Below are 14,148 nucleotides of genomic sequence, written 5' to 3' on the forward strand. Positions count from 1 at the left end.
CCGAGGGAATGCAGCGGCTTTTGGCTGCTGCAGAGGACGGAGCATCGTCGGTGGGGTTGCGGTTCAACCCTGCTAAATGTGCCACCCTGCACATCGGTGCAGGAGCAGGCAGCAGGGTCCTACCGACGACCTTCGAAATCCAGGGAGAGCCCGTTCATCCCCTTGCGTCCGGTGAGCCGTATCACCATCTCGGTATCCCGACGGGTTGCTCGGTCGACCAAACGCCATTTGCGACTATCGGGGGCCTCCTTGAGGATCTTCGCGCGGTTGACCGATCCCTCCTTGCCCCGTGGCAGAAATTGGAGGTAGTGGCAACCAACATCCTGCCGCGTGTGGACTTTCTGCTGCGGGGGGCCACAGTGGAGAAGCGTCCCCTGAAGGCGGCGGACTTAGAGATCCGCCGCAAAGCCAAGGCCTGGCTTAACCTCCCGCAGAGAGCCAGCGCGGAAGTGGTCTACCTCCCCCCGAAACGTGGGGGTTGTGGGCTACTTCCGCTAGCTGACCTCGCGGACGTCCTGTCCGTCGCGCACGTCTTCCGTATGCTTACGGCTGGCGACGCGACGGTCAGGACGCTCGCGTGGGCGTCTCTGCGGGGAGTTGTGGCCAGGCGGATTGGCGGTCCTCCGACCAACGAGGACATCGCGGCCTTCCTCTCCGGTTCGCAGGAGGGGAGGTTACGCGAGGGAGGGGAGCGCTCCCTGTGGTCGACGGCTCGGAATGCTACGCGGAGGCAGTCCGAGAGGTTGTCCCTTCGGTGGGAATGGTGTGAGGCGACCGAGAGTCTCATTGTCGGGTGCCGACGTCCCGGAGGTGACGCGGTAAAGGTGCCACCTGGAGCCCGTAACCAGGTGGTCACTCGTCTGCGCTCAGCGGTGGCGGCTTTTTACGCGGGTACGCTGTTGCGTAAACCCGATCAGGGGAAGGTGTTCGAGGTGTCGTCGCGGGCGGGTGTGAGCAATCACTATGTCCGCGGCGGCAGCTTCACTCGCTTCGCCGACTGGCGTTTCATCCACCGCGCCAGGTTGGACGTCCTCCCTCTCAACGGTGCACGCCGTTGGGGGGAGGCGGACAGAAGGTGTCGGCGTTGCGGGGCAGCAGCCGAGACCCTTCCCCATGTCTTAGGGCACTGCGGGGTGCATTCCGCCGCCATCCAGCTGAGACATGACACCGTCTTGCACCGCCTCTGGAAGGCTTGCCGTATGCCTGGGGAGAAGCGGGTAAACCGGCGGGTTGAGGGCATGGAGGGCGAACTTGGGGAGCTACGGCCCGATCTTGTGGTCTGGCACGAGCGCTCCAAGTGTGTCGTCATCTGCGACGTGACGATCCCCTTCGAAAACCGCTGGGTGTCTTTCGATGAGGCTAGGGCGAGGAAAGTCGCCAAATACTCGCCCTTGGCTGAGGAGCTCCAGCGGCGGGGATATCGCGTCGTAGTGACGGCCTTCGTCGTCGGTGCCCTTGGCTCGTGGGATCCGAGGAATGAGGCGGTGTTGAGAGTGCTTAGGATTGGCAACGCCTACGCCTCGATGATGCGCCGCCTCATGGTCTCGGATACCATTCGCTGGTCTAGGGACATTTACGTGGAGCACGTGTCTGGCGTGCGCCAGTACGCCGCTCCCTCCCGCCCCTCGGCTGAGGGGGTGCTCGCGACACCCCCCCGCGCGATTCGCCGGCGTTGGCCCACCAATGCGTAGGTGCGGCACTTCCAACGTCCCCGTCTTATCTATTTATTCTGCGTCTCGAGTGTGTGTGTCGCGTAACTTATTAAGTGCGTCGTCTTGCCCACTTGTTTTTATTTATTTACTCGCAGCGGCGAGGGAGCAGGGTCTTGCCCTGCTCCATATTATTTTACCCTGTTTTGCTTTTATATTTTATTGCATGTTGTGTGGGCCTGTCTGTTCCGAGTGTGAATGCCGCGTACCTATTATTGTATTTTAGTCGAGTATGTGTGTGCCGCGTTTTTACATATTTAATTTTATTTATTTCTTGCCGCGTGCGCGCCCCCGGGTCCTTTTATCTCTGACCTTTTTATCTGTGATTGGCCCGGGGGCGAACAGCTGTGATCTTGATGTACATTGCCCCGGTCTGTCAGCCGGGGCAATTTATTATCACCACTTTTATTTTCTTCGACCTGGGGGAGACTAGCGCTCCCCCAGTGCGTTAGTTGTAGTGCCCACTGGCGGGAGGGGCCAATGTCTCCCGCCCATAGTTTTAATTATTTTTGCGCGCGGCTAATTGCCGCTTTTAATTGTATTCGCACCCCGGGAGGGTGCTGTCCTCCCGGGGAACATTAATTGTGAAATAAACGGCAATTTATCTGTTCTTATCAGCTTAATATCTGATACAATCCCCATAGGGGATTCAGAATATTAAACTGATTTTTGGAACCTGGCGGGTGACCGGAGCTTGCTCCGACTCTGCCGCGGGTCGGCCTGGCATTGCAGTACCGTCAGGAACGGCCTAATAATCTGGTAAAGCACAACCCCATCAGGTTATTAGGTATCAACCCCGTGGCGGATAACCTGCTTGCACCAGGTTTCCGGAAATCGGCGCGGTAGACTGGATCCTCGGGGTGCCCACGTGCACCTAACCTCTCTCTCGCGCGTGGGCTTCTAGCCTTACTAGACTTAGCTCAGAGAAGAGTATTATTTATTGTATATTTTAATCCGCGAGTGTGTGTCCGCGATTTTTCGTTCACCGGGAAGCGACTTGTGATTTTGTGTCTTCCGCGCGAAAAGTGAAGTGCCGCGACGCGTGTGCTCCGCGAGTTTGTTGGTTAGGGCTCCCTCGACCTGGGGCTCTGCGCTGAGAGTGACGTGCGGCAGTGCGGTGAGTGTGCGGTGCGCGGGTGTGGTGCGTGCGTGTGGTGCATCGCGGTGCGGCGGTGCATCGTTGCACCTGTTGTTGTAGCGGCGGGGCGCCGCATCGCGATCCGCCGCCGCGGGGTGCCTGCATAGGTTATCCCGCCACGTGCCGCCTCCGCGTTCCGCGCGCGGGGTTCCGTGCTTGCCGCGCGTCTTTATTTTATTATTTGTTTATTTATTTATTTATTCATTATTATTATGGCGCAGAGCCCGCTCGAAGTCGTCCTGTCGTACCCCCTGGCGGAGCGGGTGTGTTGTCCGCGATGCTGGGGGAGTACGGACAGAAATGTCAGGTCGAGGGGCGACTTCTGCGACACGCAGCACTTATCAAGACATATCCGTAAATTCCACCCGGGGGACACTATAGCATACGTGTGCTCAATTTGTAATTTTAGGGGGACAGGCGCGGTCCCATACAGACGCGTCAAAGAACATTTTGAGAAGGAGCACGTCCCCCGGACGGAAGCTGCGTGTCGCACAGTACGCGGAGCACAAAGAACTCTTAATAATATTGGTGGTGTTTCAGGTGTGCGGACCCGGGCCTCTGCATCGGCCCCATCTGCATCGGCGTCGGCTGGACCATCGTCGCGAAGCCGCACTTCCTCGCGGCCACCCACGTCACGCTCCACGGCCACGACGTCACGAACATCACCACCTGCAACATCCACATCATCCCCAGGAGCTCGCACAACACCGGGAGCAGCAGGAGAGTCCCCCTCATACGCGGCTGTCACTGCAGCGGGGCCAGCGACAAGAAGAACATCTCCGTCGCTGGCCACAACAACAACACGCGGGGCGGCCATCTTGGGATCATCGGCCGCCATGACAGCCGCCATTTCGGGCGCCGCCACGAGGAGGACGTCGGCCGCCGCAACTACAGGTAAGGCGCATCCACAGTCTTATGGCGGATCCACAGGGCAAGATGGCGCGGCCAATAGGAGATGCCCGTCCGGACAAGCGGCAAGAGAGGCGCGCAAAAGCCCCCGCAGACCATCCAGCGGGGGCAAATCATCTACAGGGAGTGCCGCAGGGGCCCCGCCGTCCACCACCAGCCAGGCGGGGCCCTCATTTAACAGGAATTTGCGGCGTTCCACGAGCGCGCCTCTCGTGAAGAGCGGCGCATCCAGACCGGCACGCGCGCCCCCCAGGAGGTCCCCTGCCGCCGATTCACCATCCTTCGGCGGCATGGGGGGCGCTTGGAGGAGGACGCCCGAGAGGACCCCCCCGACGACATCCTGTGGGGGTCCAACTACACGGAGTAGATCTCGGGCGTCCAGCGTGCCGGTCGAGAAGTGCGCGCCACGGACGGGCCCCCTGGCCCGACCATCGGCCAGGGGCGTACCGCGGGGGCCCCCTTCTTCAGGGAGGAACACCAGGGGGGCCCAGCCGGTGATGACATCCCCAGCCGGCACCGCGGTACGCAATCTCAGTGCCGCGCTGACGCTGCAGGCATCCGGGGGGGCGAGGGGTGGAGCGAGGACGCCCACCCCGCAACGTGGGACCCCGCCCCCCCGAATGACCCCCACCACGCCGCCTTCCATCTGCGGCGTGTGCGCGGGGGTCATTACACCTCCAGCTTTGCCTGCAGCGTCGGGATCCGCCACGCTGACCACCCAGACGGTGACCACATCGACATGCGGGTCCCCCGTGATGGCCACGGGGTACACCGCGGGGAGGGTCACACCATCACGACCCTCCCCCCTCCCGACCATCTTGGAGGGGTCACCGTTGGAGGTGGTCGGCGGGATGCGCCTTCCCTCAACACCCACAACACCCGGGCAGGAGGAGCGGCGGCTACCAGGAGCGGCGCCCCCCTCATCACCATCGGAGGACGAGGGGGACTCGGGTGGGCCGTGGAGGAGGCACGTGGGGCGAAGAGCGAGGAGGAGGTGGAGCGGCGACTCCAGCGGGAGCGACGATCCGACGCCGGTGGGGCTGAGGCGGACGCCCGGTCATCCGCCACAAACGCCGGCGAATATAACAACGACGCACAACATACGACCTTGCGCGGTCGTTCTTCAGCGGACAATGGTCCGCTCTGTTCGGGGGGTTGCTGCGGGCATCCCACAGCCGGGGACCAGCGTGGAGAGGGCACCGGGAGAGCGTGCTGAAGAAGGCATCGCGGGACATCCGAGTGCCCAAGTAAGTGTCCCTGGGGTGATGGGCCGTCGGCGGGGCGTTCCCGTAGCCGGCGGCTCCGGAGCGAGCGGCGAGGCACCGCCGGTCTCTAGGAGCGGGGGCGGGGGGCACCACCGAAACCCGCGGCGTGCTAACCCCCCGCCCGGCTTGCCGTCCGGTGGCCAACCGACCCCTGCGGCTGTCGCAAGACAGCACAGGCGGCAACGTGTGGCTGCCCGTGACGCGCTGGTCGGGCGGGTGGAGGCCGTCGCCTCGATTGCGGACCTGGAGGAGGTGGCGGCTGCTGTCGCCACCTTCTTCGGGGAGGATGCAGCGAGAGCGGTTGGCGGGGGTGCACCCGGCGCCCGCGACCGTCCGGATCGGTCGCGTGAGGCGCGGGCGCGTCGGGGTGAGGGGGGAGTGCCGGCGAGAGACGGCGCCAGGAGGGGACCGGCACCGGCCGGTCCCCAGCAGCAGGGAGAAGGGCGCGGGGGCTGGGTGCGCGAAGCTACGCGCATACAGGCTCTGTACAGGGCGAACCGTCGCAAGGCAGTCCGAGAAGTGCTGCAGGGGCCCGCTGAATCGTGCCAAGTACCGAGACAGCGGGTTCAGGCGTACTTCGAAGGGCTGTACCGCGGCGGGGAACACCTGGACGGCCTGGGCGCGGAGGTGGAGCGTGCTGACCCCTTGGCCGATGAGGGGGAGTCCGCGCTCCTGGATCCCTTCACGGAGTTAGAGGTGGACCGTCGGCTCCGGCGTATGACTAACTCTGCGCCGGGTCCCGACGGTATCACTTACCGTGACCTCCGTGGAGCGGATCCGGGAGTGCGGCTCCTCACCGCGTTGTTTAACGCGTGTTATCGGCTCGAGGCAGTCCCAGCGTCTTGGAAGACCTCCAACACCGTATTGGTGTATAAGAAAGGCGACCGGGACATGTTAGAGAACTGGCGCCCTCTCGCGCTGGGGGACACTGCCCCCAAACTTTTCGCGGCGCTCGTTGCCGATCGTCTGACCGACTGGGCGGTCAATAATAATAAGCTTAGTCCGGCACAGAAGGGATTCCTGCGGGACGAGGGGTGCTTTGAGCACAACTTTGTCCTGCAGGAGATCCTGACTGATGCGCGGAGGACTAGGCGGCAGGCGGTCGTCGCGTGGCTGGACCTTTCCAACGCGTTTGGTTCGGTCCCGCACGCGGTGATCCGCCGCGCTCTCGTTCGCTCCGGGGTGCCGGGGGGCATCGTTCGTACATGGCAGTCCATGTATGAGGGATGCACCACGCGGGTGCGCGCGGCCGACGGGTTCACCGACCCCATCCCTGTTCGCTCGGGGGTTCGGCAAGGTTGTCCGCTGAGCCCGATAGTATTTGACCTCGCTATCGACTCGGTATTACGTGCGATTACCGATGTCGATGCGGGGTTCGATCTATTGGGCTCGCGCTTTAGCGTTTTAGCGTATGCGGACGACATTGCACTCGTTGCCGATACGCCCGAGGGAATGCAGCGGCTTCTGGCTGCTGCAGAGGACGGAGCATCGTCGGTGGGGTTGCGGTTCAACCCTGCTAAATGTGCCACCCTGCACATCGGTGCAGGAGCAGGCAGCAGGGTCCTACCGACGACCTTCGAAATCCAGGGAGAGCCCGTCCATCCCCTTGCGTCCGGTGAGCCGTATCACCATCTCGGTATCCCGACGGGTTGCTCGGTCGACCAAACGCCATTCGCTACTATCGGGGGCCTCCTTGAGGATCTTCGCGCGGTTGACCGATCCCTCCTTGCTCCGTGGCAGAAGCTGGAGGTAGTGGCAACCAACATCCTGCCGCGTATGGACTTTCTGCTGCGGGGGGCCACAGTGGAGAAGCGTCCCCTGAAGGCGGCGGACTTGGAGATCCGCCGCAAGGCCAAGGCCTGGCTCAACCTCCCGCAGAGAGCCAGCGCGGAAGTGGTCTACCTCCCCCCGAAACGAGGGGGTTGTGGGCTACTTCCGCTAGCTGACCTCGCGGACGTCCTGTCCGTCGCGCACGTCTTCCGTATGCTTACGGCTGGCGACGCGACGGTCAGGGCGCTCGCGTGGGCGTCTCTGCGGGGAGTTGTGGCCAGACGGATTGGCGGTCCTCCGACCAACGAGGACATCGCGGCCTTCCTTTCTGGTTCGCAGGAGGGGAGGTTACGCGAGGGAGGGGAGCGCTCCCTGTGGTCGACGGCTCGGAATGCTGCGCGGAGGCAGTCCGAGAGGTTGTCCCTTCGGTGGGTATGGTGTGAGGCGACCGAGGAGCTCATTGTCGGGTGCCGACGTCCCGGAGGCGACGCGGTAAAGGTGCCACCTGGAGCCCGTAACCAGGTGGTCACTCGTCTGCGCTCAGCGGTGGCGGCATTCTACGCGGGTACGCTGTTGCGTAAACCCGATCAGGGGAAGGTGTTCGAGGTGTCGTCGCGGGCGGGTGTGAGCAATCACTATGTCCGCGGCGGCAGCTTCACTCGCTTCGCCGACTGGCGCTTCATCCATCGCGCCAGATTGGACGTCCTCCCTCTCAACGGTGCACGCCGTTGGGGGGAGGCGGACAGAAGGTGTCGGCGTTGCGGGGCAGCAGCTGAGACCCTTCCCCATGTCTTAGGGCACTGCGGGGTGCATTCCGCTGCCATCCAGCTGAGACATGACACCGTCTTGCACCGCCTCTGGAAGGCTTGCCGTATGCCTGGGGAGAAGCGGGTAAACCGGCGGGTTGAGGGCATGGAGGGCGAACTTGGGGAGCTACGGCCCGATCTTGTGGTCTGGCACGAGCGCTCCAAGTGTGTCGTCATCTGCGACGTGACGATCCCCTTCGAAAACCGCTGGGTGTCCTTCGATGAGGCTAGGGCGAGGAAAGTTGCCAAGTACTCGCCCTTGGCTGAGGAGCTCCAGCGGCGGGGATATCGCGTCGTAGTGACGGCCTTCGTCGTCGGTGCCCTTGGCTCTTGGGACCCGAGGAATGAGGCGGTACTGAGGGTGCTGAGGATTGGCAACGCCTACGCCTCGATGATGCGCCGCCTCATGGTCTCGGATACCATTCGCTGGTCTAGGGACATTTACGTGGAGCACGTGTCTGGCGTGCGCCAGTACGCCGCTCCCTCCCGCCCCTCGGCTGAGGGGGTGCTCGCGACACCCCCCCGCGCGATTCGCCGGCGTTGGCCCACCAATGCGTAGGTGCGGCACTTCCAGCGTCCTCGTCTATTATTTATTTATTGTATTTTGCGTTCCGGGTGTACATGTCGCGTAATTTATTAAGTGCGTTGTCTTGCCCACTTTTATTTATTTATTTGCTCGCGGCGGCGAGGGGGCAGGGTCTCTACCCTGCTCTATTTTTATCATTTACCCTGTTATGTTTATTTATTTTATTGCATGTTGTGTGGGCCTGTCTGTCTCGAGTGTGAATGCCGCGTACCTAATATTATTTTTTAGTCGAGTATGTGTGTGCCGCGTTTTACATTATTAATTTTAATTATACTTTTGCCGCGTGCGCGCCCCCGGGTCCTTTTATCTCTGACCGCTTATCTGTGATTGGCCCGGGGGCGAAATGCTGTGATATTGATGTACATTGCCCCGGTCAGTCAGCCGGGGCAATCTATTATCACATTTTTATTTCTTCGACCTGGGGGAGGCTAGTGCTCCCCCAGAGCGTTAGTTGTAGTGCCCACTGGCGGGAGGGGCCATTGTCTCCCGCCCATAGTTTTAATTATATAGCGCGCGGCTAATTGCCGCTTTTTATTGTATTCGCACCCCGGGGGGGTGCTGTCCCCCCGGGGAACATTAATTCAAAATAAACGGCAATGTATCTGTTCTTATCAGCTTAATATCTGATACAATCCCCATAGGGGATTCAGAATATTAAACTGATTTTTGGAACCTGGCGGGTGACCGGAGCTTGCTCCGACTCTGCCGCGGGTCGGCCTGGCATTGCAGTACCGTCAGGAACGGCCTAATAATCTGGTAAAGCACAACCCCATCAGGTTATTAGGTATCAACCCCGTGGCGGATAACCTGCTTGCACCAGGTTTCCGAAGATCAGCGCGGTACGCTGGATCCCTGGGGTGCCCACGTGCACCTAACCTCTCTCTCGCGCGTGGGCTTCTAGTCATATTTTTAAAGTATTACGACTTAGCTCAGAGAAGCAGTTTTATTTATTGTTTATTTTAAATCCGCGAGTGAGTGTCCGCGATTTTCCGTTCACCGGGAAGCGACTTGTGTTCTCGTGTTCGCGTGCGAAAAAGTGAAGTGCCGCGACGCGTGTGCTCCGCGAGTTTTTGGTTAGGGCTCCCTCGACCTGGGGCTCTGCGCCGAGAGTGACGTGCGGCAGTGCGGTGAGTGTGCGGTGCGCGGGTGTGGTGCGTGCGTGTGGTGCATCGCGGTGCGGCGGTGCATCGTTGCACCTGTTGTTGTGACGGCGGGGCGCCGCATCGCGATCCGCCGCCGCGGGGTGCCTGCATACACACGTGTGTAGGTTATCCCGCCACGTGCCGCCTCCGCGTTCCGCGCGCGGGGTTCCGTGCTTGCCGCGCGTCGTAATTTTATTAATTGTTATATTTATTTATTATTAAGTTATTGTTATGGCGCAGAGCCCGCGCGAAGTTGTTTTGACGTACCCCCTGGCGGAGCGGGTGTGTTGTCCGCGATGCTGGGGGAGTACAGACCGAAATGTCAGGTCGAGGGGCGACTTCTGCGACACGCAGCATTTATCGCGTCACATTCGTAAATTTCATCCGGGGGACACAATAGCGTATGTGTGCTCCATATGCGACTATAGGGGGACAGGCGCGGTCCCCTACCGACGCGTTAAAGAACATTTTGAGAAGGAGCACGTCCCCCGGACGGAAGCTGCGTGTCGCACAGTACGCGGAGCACAAAGAACAATAACAAATGTTGGTGGAGTTTCAGGTGTGCGGACCCGGGCCTCTGCATCGGCCCCATCTGCGTCGGCGTCGGCTGGACCATCGTCGCGAAGCCTCACTTCCTCGCGGCCACCCACGTCACGCTCCGCGGCCACGACGTCCACCAGCACAGCACCTGCAACAACTACACCATCGGCAGGAACATCCCGACCAGCAGGAACATCCGGAGAGTCCCCCTCATATGCGGCTGTCACCGCAGCGGGGCCAGCGACACGCCGAACATCTCCGTCGCTGGCCACAACAACACGTGGGGCGGCCATCTTGACATCTCAGGCCGCCATGACAGCCGCCATATTGGGTGCCGCCACTAGGAGGACGTCGGCCGCCGCAACTAAAGGTAAGGCGCATCCACAGTCTTATGGCGGATCCACAGGGCAAGATGGCGCGGCCAATAGGAGATGCCCGTCCGGACAAGCGGCAAGAGAGGCGCGCAAAAGCCCCCGCAGACCATCCAGCGGGGGCAAATCAACTGCAGGGAGTGCCGCAGGGGCCCCGCCATCATCCACCAGCCAGGCGGGGCCCCAATTTAATAGGAATTTGCGGCGTTCCACGAGCGCGCCTCTCGTGAAGAGCGGCGCATCCAGACCGGCACGCGCGCCCCCCAGGAGGTCCCCTGCCGCCGAATCTCCATCCTTCGGCGGCATGGGGGGCGCATGGAGGAGGACGCCCGAGAGGACCCCCCCGACGACATCCTGTGGGGGTCCAACCACAAGGAGTAGATCTCGGGCGTCCAGCGTGCCGGCCGAGAAGTGCGCGCCACGGACGGGCCCCCTGGCCCGACCATCGGCCAGGGGAGTACCGCGGGGGCCCCCTTCTTCAGGGAGGAGCACCAGAGGGGCCCAGCCGGCGATGACATCCCCAGCCGGCACCGCGGTACGGAATCTCAGTGCCGCGCTGACGCTGCAGGCATCCGGGGGGGCGAGGGGTGCGGCGAGGACGCCCACCCCGCAACGAGGGACCCCGCCCCCCCGAATGACCCCCACCACGCCGCCTTCCATCTGCGGCGTGTGCGCGGGGGTCATTACACCACCATTTGTGCCTGCGGCGTCCGGATCCGCCACGCTGACCACCCAGACGGTGACCACATCGACATGCGGGTCCCCCGTGATGGCCACGGGGTACACCGCGGGGAGGGTCACTCCATCACGACCCTCCCCCCTCCCTACCATCCTGGAAGGGTCACCGTTGGAGGTGGTCGGCGGGATGCGCCTTCCTTCAACCCCCACAACACCCGGGCAGGAGGAGCGGCGGCAACAGGGAGCGGCGCCCCCCTCATCGCCATCGGAGGACGAGGGGGACTCAGGTGGGCCGTGGAGGAGGTGCGTGGGAAGAAGAGCGAGGAGGAGGTGGAGCGGCGACTCCAGCGGGAGCGACGATCCGACGCCGGTGGGGCTGAGGCGGACGCCCGGTCATCCGCCACAAACGCCGGCGAATACAACAACGTCGCATAACACGCGACCTTGCTCGGTCGTGCTCCAGCGGACAATGGTCCGCACTGTTCGAGGGGTTGCTGCGGGCATCCCACAGCCGGGGACAAGCGTGGAGAGGGCACCGGGAGAGCGTGCTGAAGACAGCATCGCGGGACATCCGAGTGCCCAAGTAAGCGTCCCTGGGGTGATGGGCCGTCGGCGGGGCGTTCCCGTAGCCGGCGGCTCCGGAGCGGGCGGTGAGGCACCGCCGGTCTCTAGGAGCGGGGGCGGGGGGCACCACCGAAACCCGCGACGTGCTAACCCCCCGCCCGGCTTGCCGTCCGGTGGCCAACCGGCCCCTGCGGCTGTCGCAAGACAGCACAGGCGGCAACGTGTGGCTGCTCGTGACGCGCTGGTCGGGCGGGTGGAGGCCGTCGCCTCGATTGCGGACCTGGAGGAGGTGGCGGCTGCTGTCGCCACCTTCTTCGGGGAGGATGCAGTGAGAGCGGTTGGCGGGGGTGCACCCGGCGCCCGCGACCGTCCGGATCGGTCGCGTGAGGCGCGGGCGCGTCGGGGTGAGGGGGGGGTGCCGGCGCGAGACGGCGTCAGGAGGGGGCCGGCACCGGCCGGTCCCCAGCAGCAGGGAGAAGGGCGCGGGGGCTGGGTGCGCGAAGCTACGCGCATTCAGGCACTGTACAGGGCGAACCGTCGCAAGGCAGTCCGAGAAGTGCTGCAGGGGCCCGCTGAATCGTGCCAAGTGCCGAGACAGCGGGTTCAGGCATACTTCGAAGGGCTGTACCGCGGCGGGGAACACCTGGACGGCCTGGGCGCGGAGGTGGAGCGTGCTGACCCCTTGGCCGATGAGGGGGAGTCCGCGCTCCTGGATCCCTTCACGGAGTTGGAGGTGGACCGTCGGCTCCGGCGTATGACTAACTCTGCGCCGGGTCCCGACGGTATCACTTACCGTGACCTCCGTGGAGCGGATCCGGGAGTGCGGCTCCTCACCGCGTTGTTTAACGCGTGTTATCGGCTCGAGGCAGTCCCAGCGTCTTGGAAGACCTCCAACACCGTATTGGTGTACAAAAAAGGCGATCGGGATATGTTGGAGAACTGGCGCCCTCTCGCACTGGGGGACACTGCCCCCAAACTTTTCGCGGCGCTCGTTGCCGATCGTCTGACCGACTGGGCGGTCACCAACAACAAGCTTAGTCCGGCACAGAAGGGATTCCTGCGGGACGAGGGGTGCTTTGAGCACAACTTTATCCTGCAGGAGATCCTGACTGATGCGCGGAGGACTAGGCGGCAGGCGGTCGTCGCGTGGCTGGACCTTTCCAACGCGTTTGGTTCGGTCCCGCACGCGGTGATCCGCCGCGCTCTCGTTCGCTCCGGGGTGCCGGGGGGCATCGTTCGTACATGGCAGTCCATGTATGAGGGATGCACCACGCGGGTGCGCGCGGCCGACGGGTTCACCGACCCCATCCCTGTTCGTTCGGGGGTTCGGCAAGGTTGTCCGCTGAGCCCCATAGTATTTGACCTCGCTATCGACTCGGTACTGCGTGCAATTACCGATGTCGATGCGGGGTTCGATCTATTGGGCTCGCGCTTTAGCGTTTTAGCGTATGCGGACGACATTGCACTCGTTGCCGATACGCCCGAGGGAATGCAGCGGCTTTTGGCTGCTGCAGAGGACGGAGCATCGTCGGTGGGGTTGCGGTTCAACCCTGCTAAATGTGCCACCCTGCACATCGGTGCAGGAGCAGGCAGCAGGGTCCTACCGACGACCTTCGAAATCCAGGGAGAGCCCGTTCATCCCCTTGCGTCCGGTGAGCCGTATCACCATCTCGGTATCCCGACGGGTTGCTCGGTCGACCAAACGCCATTTGCGACTATCGGGGGCCTCCTTGAGGATCTTCGCGCGGTTGACCGATCCCTCCTTGCCCCGTGGCAGAAATTGGAGGTAGTGGCAACCAACATCCTGCCGCGTGTGGACTTTCTGCTGCGGGGGGCCACAGTGGAGAAGCGTCCCCTGAAGGCGGCGGACTTAGAGATCCGCCGCAAAGCCAAGGCCTGGCTTAACCTCCCGCAGAGAGCCAGCGCGGAAGTGGTCTACCTCCCCCCGAAACGTGGGGGTTGTGGGCTACTTCCGCTAGCTGACCTCGCGGACGTCCTGTCCGTCGCGCACGTCTTCCGTATGCTTACGGCTGGCGACGCGACGGTCAGGACGCTCGCGTGGGCGTCTCTGCGGGGAGTTGTGGCCAGGCGGATTGGCGGTCCTCCGACCAACGAGGACATCGCGGCCTTCCTCTCCGGTTCGCAGGAGGGGAGGTTACGCGAGGGAGGGGAGCGCTCCCTGTGGTCGACGGCTCGGAATGCTACGCGGAGGCAGTCCGAGAGGTTGTCCCTTCGGTGGGAATGGTGTGAGGCGACCGAGAGTCTCATTGTCGGGTGCCGACGTCCCGGAGGTGACGCGGTAAAGGTGCCACCTGGAGCCCGTAACCAGGTGGTCACTCGTCTGCGCTCAGCGGTGGCGGCTTTTTACGCGGGTACGCTGTTGCGTAAACCCGATCAGGGGAAGGTGTTCGAGGTGTCGTCGCGGGCGGGTGTGAGCAATCACTATGTCCGCGGCGGCAGCTTCACTCGCTTCGCCGACTGGCGTTTCATCCACCGCGCCAGGTTGGACGTCCTCCCTCTCAACGGTGCACGCCGTTGGGGGGAGGCGGACAGAAGGTGTCGGCGTTGCGGGGCAGCAGCCGAGACCCTTCCCCATGTCTTAGGGCACTGCGGGGTGCATTCCGCCGCCATCCAGCTGAGACATGACACCGTCTTGCACCGCCTCTGGAA

General features: G+C 62.9%; 2 pseudogenes; both read left to right on the forward strand.

Moving 5' to 3' along the window:
* The first annotated feature begins 2,286 nt into the window (after positions 1–2,286).
* On the forward strand, positions 2,287–2,466 carry LOC138940927 (U2 spliceosomal RNA; annotated as a pseudogene).
* A 6,292-nt stretch (positions 2,467–8,758) lies between these two features.
* Positions 8,759–8,937, forward strand: LOC138940908 (U2 spliceosomal RNA; annotated as a pseudogene).
* Positions 8,938–14,148: the final 5,211 nt, after the last annotated feature.

This window comes from Polyergus mexicanus, unplaced genomic scaffold, assembly GCF_030449975.1.
Source record: "Polyergus mexicanus isolate NDT 795.1 unplaced genomic scaffold, iyPolMexi1.0 SCAF_17, whole genome shotgun sequence".
NCBI classification, from domain to species: Eukaryota; Metazoa; Arthropoda; class Insecta; order Hymenoptera; family Formicidae; genus Polyergus; species Polyergus mexicanus.